This window comes from Equus caballus, chromosome 16, assembly GCF_041296265.1.
Source record: "Equus caballus isolate H_3958 breed thoroughbred chromosome 16, TB-T2T, whole genome shotgun sequence".
In the NCBI taxonomy this organism is placed as follows: Eukaryota; Metazoa; Chordata; class Mammalia; order Perissodactyla; family Equidae; genus Equus; species Equus caballus.
In genome coordinates this window covers 43,040,535-43,059,543 of record NC_091699.1, presented here as the reverse complement: position 1 = coordinate 43,059,543, position 19,009 = coordinate 43,040,535, and the positions used below count along the sequence as shown (strand labels likewise).

Sequence of the window (19,009 nt, the reverse complement as noted above, 5' to 3'; positions counted from 1 at the left end):
ACCCATCTCTGGGTTTGGGTGTGAGATTTGTATCCCTATCTAGCTCACCTTGGGACAGTATAATTCTGGGGTAGGAGGTCAAGGGAGGAGACAGGGAGAGGTGGAGAGAGGTGGGGGAAGCCCTAATGGAAAGATCTGGAAGCTCTAGCGAAGCTGGCAGGTAGGTTCAAGCATTCTTGCTTTAATTTGGACAAATGAAACTTGAAGCAAGGTTTTTGAATAATCCGTATATATGACCCAAAAGCTCTTCTACACTTTATAATTCCATACTACTTTTTGGGGTCTCTCTTCCCACCTACTTTAAGCCCTTACACTGTAGGGTTTAACATTCATTCTAACATTTGTTGGGCCCCGAGCAAGAGTACAAATGGAGGCCCAAGTACCATATGTCTACATATTTTACAGTTATAAATCCAGCTAACAAATGATAGATAAAATACATTCTATCTTCCTACTTTGACAAATATAAACATGTGGAAGGTGAGATTTGAACTTTTTTTTTTTTTTTTTTTTGGAAGACTAGCCCTGAGCTAGTCTTTTTGCTGAGGAAGATTGGCCCTGAGCTAACATCCATGCCCATCTTCCTCTATTTTATATGTGGGATGCCTGCCACAGCATGGCTTGACAAGCAGTGTGTAGGTCCACACCCAGGACCCAGCTGTGAACCCCAAGTCACTGAATCCAAGTGTGTAAACTTAACCGCTATGCCACCAGCTGCCCCGAGATTTGAATTTTAAACTTAGAATTCTTAGACTTTTTGGAGGTCTGGCCAAAACATGGTGGCAAGAGGCAGGTCTGCCCCCAGCCAACCTCCTTGTCTCCCCAGCCCTGGCTCAACCAAACCCCAGGGGCCTCACACACCTGAACTCTGCAGACCGCACACTAGGCTAGTTCTGTCTACACTAGGGGCCAGGAAACTTTTTCTATAAAAATCAGATAGTAAATATTTTAGGCTTTGTGAGCCATTCAGTCTCTTTCACCACTACTCAATTCTGCCATTTCAGCACGAAAGCAGCCTAGACAATTTGCAACCAAATGAGTGTGGCTGTGTTCCAATAAAACTTTATTTACAAAAACAGGTGTTCATTGCATTTGGCCCACAGGTGGTAGTTTGCTGACACCTTGTCTATACTTTCACAAATAGCTGCCCCTCAGCAACTCTAGGCCTAACGGTGTATACACTGGTAGCATGATTTGTCCTCAGGAGGATAGACCTGGCAAAGAAGCCCAAGCAGACCCTGGAAGACAATTCAGGGTCTTTAGGCAGGGAGGTCCCAGGCCTGTGGGTACCCAGAGTGGACCCTAGAATGTAGGGCACAGGCTCCAGGTGGGCACCTCCACTTGGCCCCACAGACTTCTCCCCCCTGGGGAAGGTGGAGTCAGATGAGGCCAGAGTGGGCCCTCTAAAGCCTGAGGCCGTGTGCAGGGGCTCTTCTTGCCCAGATCTAAGGGTACAAGGGAGATAACGCAAAGCAGTTGTTGAATATTTGAATGAATATATTTAATGTTATGACATTTTCACCATATCATTGAAATCATTTCCATGGCAGTTAATGCAACAGTTTTGTAACTGTAGCCAGAGAGATTAGATATCGTGTTTTAAAAAAGGAAAGAGGGGACCTTAAAAATCAGATCTGTTTGGAGTCATATCTCTAATTTCTTGATGTGTAGCCTTAAGAAAATCACCTGACTTCTCCAATCCTCACTTTTCTCAGCTGTAAAATGGGTATAATAGCAGCCCTTTTCATAATGATCTGAGAAAGATTAAATAAGATAGAAGCAAAGTGATTAGCACAATGTCCAGCACACAGCTAATGCTCAATAAAAGCTAACTTTTGGGGGCTGGCTGAATGGCTGAGTGGTTAAGTTCACGCTCTGCTTTGGCGGCCCAGGGTTTCACCAGTTTGGATGCTGGGCACTGACCTAGCACTGCTCATCAAGCTATGCTGAAGCGGCATCCCACGTAGCAGAACTAGAAGGATCTACAGCTAGAATATACAGCCATGCACTGGGGGGCTTTGGGGAGAAGAAAAAAAAGAGGAAGATCGGCAACAGATGTTAGCTTAGAGCCAATCTTAAAAAAAAAAAAAAGCCAACTTTGATCAGTCTAAGGCTATGAGAACAGAACCTCAAAGCTGTCTTAGAATTCTCTCAGCCCACTAAGCCTGTCTTGTCAGATGCTCCCAAGTCAAACTCAGCCTACTATTCAAAATGCTCAAGACAGCAACCATTTTTTAAAACTGGAAAGAAAAATGGACACTTTCCCATCTTTTGCAGGCTACAATATTATGCATCTGTAGGCATTGAAAGTCCCAATAATGAGCCATTTCATCTTTAAATGCCACAATGATATGAATCAGGAAAAAAAAGTCCAGCTTGACATAGCAGAGATTTTCAAAAATGCTTTCCCATCACTCTCCAAGCAGCTCTCTGCAACTCAACCACATTCATGCACACATCACTACTCTCTCCTCTAGTTCCTCAAACTCGTTGTATAATTACTGTTTTCCATGTGCAGATTTAGCATGATTACATGTTCAGCTGCCTTGGCTATATTTTATGGTAAGGTGCTTAAAAGAAGAGGCTGACTATATTCTGTACGACAAGGTAAGGACTCTGCATGCCCAAGTATTAATTAACTGCACTTTCCATTAACCACTTCTGTTGTTTTAATTTCAAACTCTATCAATTCATTCTAAAGGATTAAATATTTTTTCTTAAAGATTGGCCCTGGGGCTGGCCCCATAGCCAAGTGGTTAAGTCTGCGCACTCTACTTCCCAGGGTTTCACTGGTTCGGATCCTGGGTGCGGACATGGAACCGCTGGTCAGGCCACGTGGAGGCGGCGTCCCACATGCCACAAGTAGAAAGACCCACAACTAAAATATACAACTATATACTGGGGGGATTTGGGGAGAAAAAGCAGAAAAAAAAAAAAAGAAGATTGGCAACAGATGTTTTTTAAAGATTGGCACCTGAGCTAACATCTGTTGCCAATCTTCCTCTTTTTTTGCTTCTCCCCAAAGCCTCCCAAGTAGATGGCTGTATATTCTAGCTGTAGATCCCTCTAGTTCTGCTATGTGGGATGCCACCTCAGCATGGCTTGATGAGCAGCGCTAGGTCTGAGCCCAGGATCCGAACAGGCAAAACCCCGGGCTGCAGAAGCGGAACACACAAACTTCACCACTCAGCCACGGGGCTGCCCCTCTAAAGTATTAAATTTAAAATCTGAAACACCTAGAAACTTTGTTAAAGGAACAGACCACTATCTAGTACACAGCTAAATTCACAAGTTAAAAATATAGCAAAACCTCAAACAAGAAACAGTAAAAATAAAAAAATAATTTGAGATGCTAAATCAAATTAAAAAACAATTACAGTTAATATAATATGCTGATTATAACATTATTCATTGCCTCATAAAGTTTCATAAATGTAACAAATTAAGCTGGTTGCACTGAAGAGATAAATAAGGTTTTCAGATTCGTTTTTAAAACATCTGTGCATTTCCTTTAATCTGCAAACATAAAATGTCAATTGGTAAAGCTTTAGCTATAGTGTACTTACAAAAAAAATATTCAGGAATTATTGGGTCTTACACTAAAAAATCCTCAATCTGTCAACTAACAGATGTTTCAGAGAAAATGATAGAAAAGTAGAAGATAAACAAGTCTACCCCTTTGCCCCTAAAAATCCAATCATATAAAATTTTTCTACATTTAAAATCAACACATAAGAATTATGTCTAAATAGCCCTTTACTAGAAAAGAATATACACATAATCACATACACAAGGAAAAATTTTAGCAAAGACTGTAAGATATTTAAAAAAAGACAACAATCAATAGCAAGGCATGGGGAATGGCTTAAATGTGCAAATTTCAGAGGCAGGTACTCATCTATATATTCTAGAAAGAAGAGGAAAATAAACGTTATATCCTAACTCTGAGGTCTGATCACCATGGAGGAGCCGCATGAGCCTTCAGCAAGGGCCAAGCTCAGGCGCTGAAAGGGACTCAGAAACTTCCCTGTAAACTGGAATTACAGTGAATGAGAGTCAATAACTGCATTAAGTTATCGAGTAAGTGAGTTAAATCTCTCAGTGCACGGATAAGGTCAAGCTTATCTAACACAAAAATACATTAAAAGGGAAATTATGGGACATGGTTCAAATCTATTTTTGATTACCTCTATAGAATATGTCAACAAATATTTCTAGAGAAGAAATCTGTCATATGGTTTCTGATCTTCCAAAGACCCAAATCCCTCCATTTCAAAAGGGAGCCTTAGCCCCTTTATTCAGGTTTACTTGAACAACTCTACTTATTGTGAAAAGGGGAAACAGATGAGAGGTTTCCTGGGAGTGTTAGGATGTGATCTCAGAAGAGAGAGTCCTGTGAAAGAAAGACACAGTAGTACCAGAGAGAGAGAAAATCCAGTTTTTTAACCTGGGCAAGAACTGAGAAGGAAGGAGCAAATCCATTGTCAAGTATATTGAAGAACTTACAAATCTCATGAGAACTCAAGGTTGTTTTTATTTCAATAATCTGAAAACAAATAATGTAAAGATACTCTTTTTTCTTTTTTTTTTTAGGAAGATTAGCCCTGAGCTAACATCTGCTGCAAATCCTCCTCTTTTTGCTGAGGAAGATTGGCCCTGAGCTAACATCTGCCACCAGTCCTCCTCTTTGTGCTGAGGAAGGCTGGCCCTGAGCTAACATCCGTGCCCATCTTCCTCTACTTTATATGTGGGAGGCCTACCAGAGCATGGCTTGCCAAGCGGTGCCATGTCTGCACCCGGGATCCAAACTGGCGAAGCCCGGGGCGCCAAAGCGGAACGTGCACACTTAACCGCTGCGCCACCGGGCCAGCCCCTGTAAAGATATTCTTGATCATCACAGCAGCCATGCCCCTGAGTTTGAGCAACAAGCTGTACCCTAAGGAATCACCATGAGTCGATGAGGAAGGAACAAAGATGGACTTGGGAATCTAAATGATGTGTTCTCACCTGGTGAAAGGTAAGGAATGTCACATTCCTCAGCACGAATCAAAGTTTCACAGAAGCTGACTATTACGAATATGGTGGGAGAATTGAGCCATCCTCCAGCTCACAGCAGGCCTGACAAGTTGACTGCCACGGAACCTGCCCAGAATGGCTGGCATCATATTCCAGTAACAAGCAGCAATTTAGTTAATGCAGTTAAATTAATGTTATTTGAATTAGCAATATGAAGTATACTTAATTTCTAAGTTGATTTAGGTTTTATAAAGGAGAAGGAGCTAAAAAAATAAATAAATAAAACCTCACCAGCTTTATGTTTATACAATTAGAAGTATTATTACAATAACAATAATTTAAGTCAACCCTGGGGTTACAAGAAATTATTTTCTTTAAAAAGGTTCTCATTCACCTTTGAGAAACCTTGGCTAAATGATTAAATATATTCTGGATTTGAGTCCTGAATCTCACATTTATTATCTGTTTAACCTTGAGCAAGTTAACAAACCTCTCTGAGCTTCAGTAAGTACTTCAGTAACAATGGCCTCAGAAGTAACAATGACTACTTCACAAAAATAAGGTGAGTCATTATTAAATTAGAGAAAACGTTAAGTGCTTAGCACAGTGCCTGAAGCTTAATAAATACTCAATACAACAACCTTCATCATCATCAATATTAAATATAAACACATTGTGTTGTTTTCTTAAAAGATGACCATCCTGTTGTTAATAATTAATTCTTTGTTCTCTGTTATTTCACACGTGACTATGAAAGGCATTCAAATTCTGAGCCTTAATGTTCCCTTCAATCTCTATGATCAGTTCTTGAAAGATAGTAAAATTGATTGAATTATTAGGAATAATAATACTAGCTATGTATGTGGTTTTACATGGATCCCAGGAAGAGAACTAGACCCTTAAGTACAATATGTTACTTCCTTATGCATACAAGAAGAATACAATATTAAACAGGTTGCAATGGATCTAAAAAGATTAGCTGGTTTAAAAGACGGCTAAGTAATTTACATATGAGAGTAAAATTTCAGCCAGTGCTGTAAATTGCATCATTTGTTCAAAATATTCACTGTCCCTCTCTAGTTGGCTCATCCCTCCTGTCTCCCTCCCATAAGAGGAGAATCCTTCTTGCCCCACTGACATCAGGCTGGGCCATATGACTTGTTTTGCTGAATGCAATGTGAGCTGAAGTGACACATGCCATATCCAAACAGAAGCTATGAGAGCCATCTTAAGTGCAAATCATTGCTTTTTTTCTTCTCTACCATGAGAATGGCCCATCCAAGAAACGGACCACTCCTTCAGCCTGAGTCCCCAAATAAAGACAATGTGGAACAGACAGACAACACATGAGAGAGAAATAAGCCACTGAGATTTGGAGGTTGTTATCTCAGCACATCCTAGGAATATCTGACTACCACACCCAGCTACCACAGCTGCCATGCTAAAACAAATATTTAACATTCAGGTTAAAATATAGGGCAGCATTTTTTCAGTGATTTACCTCTGATTTCTTTCCTCCTTTTGCCACCAATCTAGGTAATGTCATCCTTTCAGGGACAAAATATCTCATGTTAGGTCTGTAGATAAATGCAAATCACTTGTAAATGATATCTTTTCAGACACAGGGACACAAAACCAACCATTTTAACTGCCTCCAAATGCATTCTCTTTCTCATTCCTGAGCCCTAATTTTTTTCCTAATAAATAGGGGCTCCTGATGCTTGGACATCAAGATGAAGGCAATCGTCAAAAAGGCTCAAAGGAGGATAAATCCTGCTGAGATGATATAGTTGTGCAAATAGCTCAAGTGAATGCCAGGAAGCATCAATGGATGGGGCTGTAACTCATGACTCCAATGGTCAGCACATGTGTGAGTGCCGTTCCTGGAGCACAACCCCATGGAGAGTCCAGTCATGCCTAGCCCAAGCATGCCCCATCACAGGGTGTCAAGACAAAGGGGATCCATGCACCCGCTACCTGTGATTCCACCATACAATGGCTCTGTGAGTTCCAGATTGCACCAAGTGATGCCTCTGTCTTCCCTTCAGTCTTTTGCAAGACAGATGATTCAACCCTAATAGGCCCTTGAAGGCAATAACCATGTCTCATTTATCTTCATATCTCAGTACTATTACACTTGTAATTAAAGGCAGCTCAATGTCCAGCAGTTAAAAGCATATGCTTTGAGTCAAGAGTCCAAGACTCAAATCCCAGCTTCTCCATTTCCTTGGGTAAGGACCTTGTAAGCAGAAGATAAGTGTCCTAGTAATGTGCCTCTGACTTGAACATTTTAGAGTGCCCCAAAGGACTGCCAATATCAGCATCTCTGCTTATTTTGAACCTTGGAAAACTACTCTGCACTTACATGGGGCAGGATGGAGGTGACAGGGAATTAACCACCCTCAAAAACAACCGACAGAGATATTTATACATCAATGTTCATAGAAGCATTACCCACAATAGCCAAAAGGTAGAAACAAACCAAATGTCCGTCAATGGATGAATGGACAAACAAAATGTGGTATATAAATACAATAGAATATTATTCATCCTTAAAAAAATGAAATTCTGAATCATGCCACATCATGGATGAACCTCGAAAATATTACACTAAGTGAATTAAGCCAGACACAAAAGGACAAATATTATGTGATTCCACTTATATGAGGTACCTAGATAGTCAAATTCATAGAGACAGAAAGCAGAATAGTGGTTGCCACGGTGTGAGGGCAGGAGGGAATGGGAAGTCTTTGCTCAGTGGGAACAAGGTTTCAGTTTGGGATGATGCAAAAATTCTGGAGATGGATAGCGGTGATGGTTGTACAACACTGTGAATATACTTATTGTCACAGAACTGTTCACTTAAAAATGGTTAAAATGGTAAATTGAAGTTATGTATATTTCACTACAATAAAAAACAAAAATAATAAAAATAAATTTTAAAAAATAAAAGAAAAAAACAACGGACAGGAGCTGTTGGTTAGATACCCCTGCGCCCTCACCCTTCACGTGAGATCATCCTAAGCCTGGTGTTATACACTATCTCCAGAGTTTCCTTGTGAGATTAAACTCCATTTGCCACTGTAGTAGCTTACCAAATAATGTCCCATCTATTGGCTGCCTTCTTCTCGCTGTCTGATATATTTGTTCACCTATTGGTGTTCCCTGAATGCCCCAAATAATTACCTGCACTAGAATACTTGTCTCAGGGTCTGCTTCTAGGAGAAGCTAGACTAAGACACCTAGGCAAGTTTCCTAACCCCTCTAAATGTTAATTACCTCGCCATGATAAATAACACTTGGATCATAGAGTTATTGTGAAGATTAAACGAGATAATTCTTGAACGTGCTTAGTATCTCCCTCTATTGGTCTAACAAAGTCAGTTCCATTCCATTCATTGACCACAAACATTTGCAAAGATTTTAAAACAAGATCCATACTCTCTGTGCTCTGCTTAAAATTCACTGGAAAGAACTTGGCTCCAGGTGACATTTGGAGAGATTCTCAAAATCAACCGGCAGTGTCGAGTCCCACTGCAGATCTTTTCTCAGGAGCATCTTCACCTGGAAAATGGTCTTTTAAAGTTTTTAAGGCTGCATAAATTGTGTTTAGTCAATGAAATAAGAAGAGACACTGCTAGGATTCCCAATGCCATATTCATAATCTTTCTATTGGTTTGCAAGTCGTCCCTCCACTCCCTCACCCCATTTCAAACCCTCTTGGGGAAGGTCATCGAAAGGACATGACCGTTGGTTGACCAAAGAGCTGGACCTGGGCAATCTGAGGCTCCTCACCCCCTCCCCTGTCCTTCAAATATATGTTCCGCCCACTGTTCCCATAGCCAGAGCCACTTCAAAGATGTAGCCTTGAGAGAGTAAGGTGTTGTTGAGACCATCTGCCCTGAATACATGACTGAACCCAGTTAAGGCCTCTATATAAACTTTGAAGATTCTGGTGAGCAGGTGCGGAGAACTACTCATCTTACAGCTGCCAAGACAAGCTTCATATGTAAGTTCCCTTGTTTATTAAACTGCCACCTACCAATGTGGAGTGGTCTGCCTCCTTTTTGCATTCTGTGTACGGGGGCCAATTTGTGAACCAACAAACCCCATACTCCCACCAGCACAAAAATCACATAGTTATTGCAATGAAAGTGGAATGAAAGAAGAATAAAGAAAATTCGGGGTCTCTGGTTGTGTTATTCCCCTACCTGAAACCCCTTGATGGTTAAGCTTAAGCCTCACCTCCTTAGTGGTTCACGGGTCTTCATGCCTATCACTCTCTCTGGCCTCTCTTACCATCCCCCACCTCCAGCCTAGCTAATCTCCAGCTCCACAGGTCTACTTTTACCTCCCCAAACCCCAAATCTCCCATTATCTTGCTCACCTTTGAACCTGGACCATTCCCTGTTATTTGTACCATCAGAACCAAGCCCACCCCAGTTAATTCCACCTCACCTTAGATGTAACCTTCCTCAAGAAGCCTGCCTTCATCCTTCATCCATCAATCTCCTACGTCCTACATGATAGCCTGGGTGCTTCCCCATAAAAGCACCCATTATGACAGCCTGCTTGCTTGTCTGGTGCCCCACAAGAGGCCACAACTCCTGAGCCCCTCAAAATCACCTGCTCTGTTGACAGTCACAACCCCTGTAGCCAGCAGAGGGCTGGCATGAAGCAAGTACACACACATATGATGAATATATAATACAATGGCTTAACTCTGTTAAGAAAGTCCATCATGAAAGCACATCGCCATTCTTGTTTTCTACAATAAAATAGCTAATAAAATGACAAGTACTTAGTTGATACTTTGCATGAAAAACTGTTGTAAAAAAATACCATTTTAGATCTGGAAAAGGGCCAGATGATTTTGATACATATTAAGAAAGAGAGATCCCCAAAGAAGGAGAAAGCTAGTGGCAAAGCCAGAAATGGAACTTAGGTCTTTTGACTTGCAGGTCAGGGCTCACATCTCTACATCCAAAAGAATCTGCTCTGAAGTTATTCTAGGCAACTATTCATGTTGTTGAATTCAAGGTGGCCTGTCAATGTATTCAAAGCCTGCATATGAAAAGATGGTTCTCTCCTAGCCTTAAAAAAACAGCCTAAGACAGATTTCCCTTGTGTAAAAAATTTCCCATGTGTACCCCTGCTAATTGCTCCGTGCTCACAAGCCTGATGAACAGCAGTCACTGAAACTTAATTGCCTTTGTATCTACCCATCATCAAACAGGACCCATTTTCAACAAACCCCTAAGAATGCCAAGCTATCATCCCATTCACTACCCAATGTCCTGCTTTCCCCGGTGGAGAGGCTTCAGGAACAGGATGGCTAAAGAGCCAAAATGGGAAACAAAGAAGGGATAGCAGGGAACTGTACCTGGAAGGAGAGAAAAAACACATATCGCCAGAAGAAAAGAAAACACATCAAAAGCCCTCTTCAGGGAGCCAAACGTGAAAGAATCAACAACACGCCTCCACTACGATCCTGCCCTTTGAACCACAGTCTTGCTCCTCCAGGCGATGACAGTTAGTCTGGAGTCAGCTGGAAGGAAGGCAGTGAGGTTAACCTGCCTTAAACAGGTACAAGAAAGCCATCTTGGTAGGAGTTTGGTGCCCAACAGTGTCACTGAGAAAATAACCAGAGATCGTGGTACCAGCCCAACTCTGTATCTTACAGAACCGCTCAACCTTCTACCTTCACAATGGAGTTCTCCAGCCCCAGATTAGCTCCCAAATCCACTTTCAATCACCTGAGGATGAACTTCCCACCCTGACCACACCCACCTTGTTTCAGAGAAATTTGCTAAGGACAAGTAACAACAGTACACAACTAGATTTAATGTCTTATATAAAACCCTGCTCTTTTTTGCTATAATTAGCCATACCATTTTAGTGGAATGTCTTGCATGGTTTGTATAAGGATCTGAGAGTATTCCTAAAGAACAGTCACATTGCTCAATTCCCATTTAAGCTCTTGTTTTCTGAGCCACTAAGAAGTTGCCTTGAATTAATACTTTGCTCTTAATACATTTACGGGGAATGCACTTTGCTGCCTGCAATTCATTCATATTCTGAAATCACGGAATGACAACTACCTTTAGAAGCAGAAAGCTGTAAGGCAGGAAAAGAGAAGGAATGCTATTAGACCCCCCCACACACACACGCACGCACATGCACACATACAAGAGAATTAAGTGGGCAAAATGTAGAATCTGATGAACAAGCCATGGCAAAGTAAGCTGCTGGTATAAGGCATTTAGGAAGATTGTCACTGGTCTTCCATCTACAGGTATATCCCAGAGATGCCCTCTGACCTGACTTGTATTCCTCATCCACTGGGGCCGCAATCTCAATATTGACTTCCAAGAAAAAGGAATCACTTAGTTCCTTCCTGAAAGTGCTGGCTGCCTTTCTTTCTTTCTTTCCCTCTCTCTCTCTCACTTTGTTTTTTAATTTTGTTGAGTGCTCCACTAGATGCCAGCAACTAGAGATTTCCTGGAACTTCAAAGTAACAAAGCTGGAAGATAGAAGTGGAGAAAGAATGCCCAAAAGGTTAAAAGCAGAAATTGAGGTGCAGTTCTGGGAAACCGGGCCAGCCAAGTGCTAAAGGAATCCAGCTAGGGCAGAAGTTGAACTGGCCCAAAAGATGGGTGACCAATCATATCAGCAATTAAGTCAGTGAGGTAGTGGCCTTGAGCTTCCTTGGCTCAGGCAGAGCAGCAAATCACGCAGAGGACTCAGCCCCAGCCCTGAAAGAAAGGCAGCCTGGCTCTTCCTGGTGCCTTTGGCATTGAGTCTGGTTGGGCTCAGTTGTTGCTTCCGTTGTAATCACGGGGCCACATACTGTTTCTACTATGTCCAGCAACAATTTAGCAGCCTTGAGAGTCAGGCAAATGTGGGCTCAAATTCTGGCTCTGCCACGGCATTAACTTTGAGTACATTCTTCTATTCATTCAACAAATATTTATTGAGCATGTATTATGTGTCAAACAGTCTGCTAGGCACTGGGGATACAACAAAAGGCAAGAGCTCTTGCCATCACAGAGCTTATCAAATCCCATGAGCCTCAGTTTCTATAAATGGGGAGAAGACACTTTCTTTTATAGGCAGTATGAAATGAGGGATATAAAGCACCTAGGACAGAGTAAATGCTCAATAAATGGTGTCCTTCATAGAACAGAGTGAACTTATCCATGACCCCCAACTAGAATGTAAGCTCCAAGTGAGGAACTACCTATGGTTCACCTCTATATCTCCAGGGTCTATCACATAGTAGATGCTCAATAAATATTTCACAAGTCAATGAATGAGTACTCAATCAATAGCAGCCATTATTATGGTAACTGATAATCATTACTCCCATCATTTCTCCCAAGCCACTGAGATTCTACTACCTAAAAAAGCAACAGGGCATTAAAGTAAAAGCTTTCTTTTTTCTTATAAAGAAAAGTAAGGAACACTTCTCAATATATCTTCAGACTTTTTTTAACATGAAAACAAATGTTATTGAGCATAAGTATTCCAATTCAAAGAATCTATTAGTCCAAAGACCTGCATGGACGGCTGATGTAGATGCCTGCCTGCTGCTTTCCTAAGCACAAATTAAGGACAAGTTGGCCACAATTCAGTTTGATCCAGAAGACACTTAAAAAGTAAGTTAAGTTCAGCAGATGTGCTAGAAGATGATCTCTCAGTAAGGACAAGCTGAAAAGAAAAGTGCTGCATAAACAAACAATCACAAAATCTCGATGGCTTAAAACGACAAAGGTTTATTTCTTGGTCACATTATATGTCCAATGCCGGCTGACTGGGAGCTTTGCTCATTTCGTGACTCAGGGACCCAGCCAGATGGAGGCTCCCTCTCAACTCGTGCTTCCATGATCATCACAGCAGAAGAGAGCACTGGGCGGTCTCACTCTGGAAATTGAATGTTCTAGCCTAGAAGTGACACAAGTCACTTTCAACGTATGCCAGAAAGGAGAGAAAAAGTGGCTATGGGGAACATTAACAGTCTCTCCACAGATGATACTAAGACACAACAAGCTGTGGAATAACAAAGAGATTTGTTAAAGAGGACACTCAAATAAAACATCTAGACAGCTCGAAGGTTCACATAATCCTGGACCTGGGAGGGTGTGTAGGGATCATTTGAGAGCAGCAGCCTCAACACAAAGCCAAAGACATCTCAGACAACATAAACCTGGACCTTGCATTTTCAGAACAACTCTGCTTTTTTCCATAAATATACTGAGGACCCAGATAAGCTTTTATTTAGGAAACAAAAAAAGTGTCTACAGCTGAAAAACATTTGAAAACCACTAATATAAACCAAATCCTTTATTTTACAGATTAAAAAAGCAGAAAGAGGAGAAAAATAAGGGAGGTCCAGGAAGTTAAAGTGACCCCTCCCCAGCCCTAAGAAAGCTCTGGAATGTTTAGCAGATGTGGAAATAGTCATGTGCTGCATAATGATGTTTTGGTCAACAATGGATGGCATATACAATGGTGGTCCCATAAGATTAGTACCATAGAGCCTAGGTGCATAGCAGGCTACACCATCTAGGTTTGTGTCAGTACACCCTACGATGTTCACACAATGAAATTGCCTAATGATGCATTTCTCAGAACATATCCCCATCCTTAAGCTACACATAACTGAAAGTCCATTGACGGAACTTGCTGTACCATTGTACCACCCTCTGGCCTTACCCTTTATGTCTGCTACCTTTAACTGGCACAATGGAGCCAGACACAGACCAAAATCATGTCCTTCAAGGTCGTCAAGGGTTCAATAAATGGTATGGATGATAAGTAGAAGTCCCTACCCTTTTGCACCAAATAATGATTCACATCCCATTAGCAATTCTCTACATTACTCATTCCCTACTTCCAGGCAAATGTGAAGCCATTAGTAGAAGTTAACACTAACCTTCAGGAGACTTTCGTTTTGTTCTCGGAAGATTAGAGGTTCACAGCCAACTTCGATTTGTGTTCACTCAATTCCAATCTCTTCTCATGTTCCCAGCTCTGCTTTGTGCCTAGCTTTCCTCCACCTTCATTCACACTAAAGCACTGGGTGTCACGTACTTAAGCCTCAGTGGTCTTCCAACCTGCAGTCTCTGTGTTTTTCAAATCCTTTTATACTAACCAGCCCATGAAATAAAACTTTTCAACCTGGAATCCAGTTGCCTCCTCAACTTTACCCCAACCTACTTTCCAACATTATCTCTGCTGTGGTACTTATACTGCCCAGGCAAAGGCAGGATGATGGGCCAGAAAGTCAAAATGACATAGTAATGAATCCTAGATCTTGTGCAAGTTCCTTAATTTGAGTTTAAATGTTCTCACCTGAAAAACAGGTATGGCGGTATCTACTTTGAGAGGCTCTTGAGAAGGTATGTATCAGTGAGAATTATGTTTGACTACAAGTAACAAATAATGGCTTAAGAGTAAGGTGGTTATTTGTTTTATGCAATGCTGGTACTATGGCTCAATAATGTCATCAAGACCAGGATCCTTCCAGGTCCAGCTTTGCCATTTTTAACACATGGTCTTATCTGTGTTGTTGTAGTGGCTGCTGCCCCTCCAGGCATTGCACCATTGTTTCCAGCAGAAAGGGGCCAAAGGCTATTGGGGCATACCAGCCAAGTGTGTCCTCCTCACTAAGCTTTCAGGAAAGCCCCTGTCCAACAACATCCACTTACATCATTATAAGACCTGAGTCTCACGGCCACTCTAGGCTGTATGAGAGTCTGGGAAAGTGAGATGGGCATACTCCCATCTCAAACAAAATTGGGGTTCTTTTAGTTAGAAAGGAGAAAATGAACCTTGGATAGGCAATCAGCAATGTCTATCCCAATACTAAATGAGATATTTTAGGTAAAGTGCTAAGCACAGTACCTAGCACACAGTGAACTGCTCAATAAAAGTTAAGCTATAATTATTGCTATTATTATTATTCTTATGGTGGTTATTATTCACCTATCTTATCTTCTGACCAAATGGAATAAACTCATTATATCCAGATGTGCTCCTTAAATTTCTACTACATCCACTGCTCTATTTGTATCTCCAAAACTATCCCTGCTTCAAGGTCCAGGAAAATGCCATTTCATCCAACAAGTCTTTCCTGACACCTACTCCCAATAATAAGTTCTGTGGTGATAAGACCCCCATCAGACACAAATTCCTGTGTTCATCACTCCATTGAGCATAGTCCCTTAGAACACAGTAGGTTCTAATAAATAGTGTCTTGATAAGTTAAGTAATTCATGTACACACTCATACCTGCCTTTACAGTGAATCCTCTAGAATCAAACATGGTATATTCCTGAAATGCAAAAGTTAAACACGAGGTTTATATGCCATAAAGCTAGCGATGGGCTGAGGGAATGAAAACTGCATTCCCCAAGGATGAGAAGAAAAAAATATAAAATCCTCTAATCACACCAAACTTTTTATACATTGTAGGAGTTTAGATTATAGTTCATCAAACATTTCCTCCCCTGCAATGTGCAGAGTCTGCTTTTACCCATGGAAGTTGGGCTTCACCATGTGACTTGCTGTATCCAAAAACATCGCTAGTAGAAATGACATTGGCTGTGCAATATGGCTTGACTCTTGAAGGCAGTTATCTGCCATGAGAAGAGCACGCACCAAGTAGCTGCCCTCTCTTCAGCCTGGGCCCCAAAACACATGTGGAGCAGATCAGAGCCCAACCTGTAGCCCACGGCAGAGCCACCCCAAGGAGTGCAGCCTAGACCAGCCAAATCACAATCAGCCTAAAGACTCAGGAGTGTGAGAATAAATACACGTTGCTGTAAGTCAGGGAGTTTTCTTATGCAGCCAAAGTTGACTAATGTATCTTTTACCATTTGATATATTTCAGCATTTCTTACATATTCATTCATTTTCTTCCATTTCTTCACATAAGAAAGAACAGGCTGAAGAATCTCTGCCTTTGGTATACACAACAATTTCTATCTTTGAATCAACTGGTTTGGTTTTTTGGTTTTTGTGTGTTTTGTGAGGAAGATTGGCCCTGAGCTAACATCTGTTGCCAATCTTGCTCTTTTTTTTCTCCCCAAAGCCCCAGTACACAGTTGTAAGACATTCCAGTTCCTTTATGTGGGATGCTGCCACAGCATGGCTTGATGAGTGGTGTGTAGGTCCATGCCCAGCATCTGAACCAGCCAACCCCAGGCCACCAAAGCAGAGCACGCAAACTTAACCACTCAGCTATGGGGCCAGCCCCTTGGATCAACTGTTTTAAATTTATGAGACCTACATTATCATTAATATCAGTGCTTTTCTGTTTTCCATTTGTGTCACCATCTCTCTAAAATAAGGATAAACACAATAAAGTATCAAGGAATAATATAAATATTGCTGAAACTGAACTGTTGGCTGGCAAGTAGGTCTCTCATATGACAGCCAAAATGTTAACGTCTTAGCTGATAAAAGGTGTTAAAGGATGTCCTAGTAAAACAAACAGAAATGTAGGGGCCAGCCCCGTGGCCTAGTGGTTAAGTTCGCACACTCCACTTCGGTGGCCCAGGGTTTCACCGGTTCGGATCCTAGGCATGGACATGGTACCACTCATCAGGCCATGCTGAAGCAGCATCCCACATAGCACAACCAGCAGGACCTACAACTACAATATAAAACTATGTACTGGGAGAGTTTTGGGAGAAAAAGAAGAAGGGAAAAAAAAAAAAGATTGGCAACAGATGGCTCAGGTGCCAATCTTAAAAAAGAACAGAAATGTAGATTGTACAAAGTCGGCCTCACCAAAGTCAAAAACTATCTGTTGAGATGAATTTGTGGACTCCAATACCATTCATCTAAACTCGTTTTTTAGGATACTTGTTTTGGCAAAGCTTGACCTTGAGTTTCACCAATGGGAAGATACTGATAAGGCTTAAGTCTTACGGCTTTTCCAACAGAATAAAACAAGAGAACCATACTATTTTAATAGAATAATTTTTAAATACAATTATATTTAATCACTAATGAAAAAGAGTCTCTTTGTGAGTGAAAACAAAATTCCAATTCTTTAGCAAAAAATAAAAAGTCAATGGAATGATGTTAAGAGCACATATTCAACCAAGACCTATTCAAAACTCTAACCGGAAATTCAAGGTACTGAGAAAGATGGAAGAACGTAAATTTTGTTTTGTTTTATTTTCTCTTAAGTCATCATCGTTAAGTTTGGAACCAAATTTCCATGGCCAAAGCTGACCTACTAGAAATACATAACATACAAAGTTACTAAATTTGCCTATTAGTGGAAGTGACAGCCTTCAAAGTGGCAAGGCAAATAGGACAGTGCAAAGACAATCAACACTGCAGTGGACTCTGAACAGAACATGCATGCTGAGAGAGCCAACCCTTCAGACAGGATACGTGCAAACTGCACAACCAAAATTTTATTTCAAGGCCACAGCCAAGGTCATGGGCTCTGGGTCAGAGAAACCTGGGCTCAAGTTCTCACTCTCATACTAAACTGGCAAGATATTTAGTTCCTTTTATTTTCCTTAACTATAGTTTGGAGATAATAATAGTACCTACCTCATAGGGGCTCTGCAAGTTTTAAAAAAGATAACCCATGTAAAGTACTCAGCAAAGTGCTAGCATATGCAATACAATTAATAATGATAATAGTAATAGTTACAATACTACCTCGACAAACTTGGCTCCAACGTGAAGACCATCCTAATCAGTACTCTGGCTCACAATCTGTTCATGAAATGCTGAATGCACAGATTTACGTTCACATCCAGGTACAGCTTCTATAAGGTGACAGCTCTCTAGATCAACCAGCAATTTTTCTACTGAATTCAGAGAGAAGGGTATTGAAAAATAAGCCTTTCACTAATAGAGAATTGTGAAGGATCTGGTCCTTCCACTCACAATCCATCCACTTGTGAAAGTCCTGCTGGTGAAAGCCATGCTTGCATTACGATCCAAATACCACCCCCTCCAAACTGTGCAAGGCTTTTACTAAAGCACAGAAGCAGATCGACAAGATGGCTCACTTTAGCAGCAAACTCACCTTAAAGGCAAATTCTTCTACCCTCCAGAAAGGATCTGGCTTGATCCCACTGCCACCTCCAAACTGACATCCAAACCAGAAGTGAAGCAGGCAGCCCTCACTTTCAGAAGTTGAGTTACGCTGTCAAAAACTAAAAGGATCCCTTCTGTTCGTGCTAATCCTAATAAAGCATGCTTGCCTGCTTCAAAAATATCCTATAAATCCATCCAATACAGCCAACAGCCAAGTACTGTATACTGAGAAACAATGTGACTTTACAAGGACAAGAGTGACCATAGGAGACAAAGTGCCACACCCTTTTCCAGATAGCTCAACAGTAAATGGTGTCTCTTATAAAAGAGCCTGCAATTCTAGAGAAATAGGTGGACAATTCAGACGCCCAACACCCTCCCCGCCCCCATTTCATTCTTTACACAGATCCATTTCATTTTCATTTTTAAGCCAATGGCCTGAGCATTCCCAACTACTACAACTAATAAACAAGCAGCGAGGGAGGGAGACAAAGTCAAGCATACTTGCTTCTAAGCCCATTTTCGAAGAGTTTTCTTCCGTTTGTCTGCCTCTCACAGCTGGAACCTCATACCTGGTGCAAACCAATGGTTAAGTAAAACCACTGATTTAAAAAGCCAACCAGGAAACTAACCATGACAAGTGGGAGCTGCCCTCCTCTCCCAAGCATTGATTGGCTCTCGGGACTTCACCGGTCCCCGATCTGCCCACATAAGTGGCAGGTGTGGCTGTCAATCACAGAGGGAACTGACAATTCACCGCTCCGGGAGTAAATTGCCTTTCATCCAGCAAAGGCAGGTAGCCGCCTAAAATCGATGTGGATCTGCTCGTAACAGAGCGGACCCTCCCTCTCTGGCAAGAACAGAGACCCTTAAGTACAATATAAATAAGGCAGGGCAGATCGGAGAGTTTAAGAGCGCTGTT

General features: G+C 41.4%; 1 protein-coding gene across 31 annotated transcripts in view; it reads right to left on the bottom strand.

Annotated features, from left to right (window-relative positions):
• The window catches only part of ERC2 (ELKS/RAB6-interacting/CAST family member 2), a 904,450-nt gene that overhangs the window by 884,387 nt on the left and 1,054 nt on the right, over positions 1–19,009 (bottom strand). For 4 of the 31 annotated variants that reach the window (XR_011426861.1, XM_070237369.1, XM_070237371.1 and 1 more), the window contains exon 1: positions 18,592–18,719. The exons of 25 other annotated variants lie outside the window; for them this stretch is intronic. The gene's annotated coding sequence lies outside the window, so the exon portion shown is untranslated. Of the gene's footprint in view, positions 1–18,591; positions 18,730–19,009 lie in introns of those variants that run through there. 2 more of the 31 variants (XR_011426863.1, XM_070237379.1) reach the window with 1 other exon arrangement.